Source organism: Bison bison, unplaced genomic scaffold (genome assembly GCF_000754665.1).
Source record: "Bison bison bison isolate TAMUID 2011002044 unplaced genomic scaffold, Bison_UMD1.0 scf7180017848895, whole genome shotgun sequence".
NCBI lineage: Eukaryota > Metazoa > Chordata > Mammalia > Artiodactyla > Bovidae > Bison > Bison bison.
Window position 1 is genome coordinate 11,347 of NW_011479468.1, and position 589 is coordinate 11,935.

Sequence of the window (589 nt, forward strand, 5' to 3'; positions counted from 1 at the left end):
TTACGGCTTTGCAATTGGTCTTGCCCAGACCATCCTGATGCTCCGTCCCTCCTTCAGTGGACCCAATGAAATCAACCACTTTTACTGTGCTGACCCACCTTTCCTAGTCCTGGCCTGCTCAGACACTTATGTCAATGAAACTGCCATGTTCGTGGGGGCTGGTTCCAGCCTCATGTTTTCTCTCACCATCATCCTCATCTCCTACATTGTCATCTTTACAGCCATTCTGCAAATGAATTCTCCAGAAGGGAGGCACAAGGCCTTCTCCACCTGTGGGTCTCATCTGACAGTTGTCACTATGTTTTATGAGACACTGTTCTGGATGTATCTAAGGCCACCTTCTGAGGCATCTGTAGAACAGACCATGCAGCTGTTTTTATGTCTTTCTGAGTCCTATGCTAAACCCTTTCATCTACAGCCTTCAGAACAAAGATGTTAAAAGAGCAATAAGGAAAGTGTTTCGAGAGAATTTGTTTGTCAAATCAGGTACACATTTAGTCAGAGGTATGTATTCTCTGACCAATTAGAGAAAATTTTCTACTAATAAGTCACTTTTTCTCATTGACTTGTCTTTTTCTTTTGTAATTCA

General features: G+C 42.6%; 1 pseudogene; it reads left to right on the forward strand.

The window, feature by feature from the left end:
• Window position 1: 1 nt before the first annotated feature.
• Window positions 2-504, forward strand: LOC104993001 (annotated as a pseudogene).
• The last annotated feature ends 85 nt before the right edge of the window (window positions 505-589 follow it).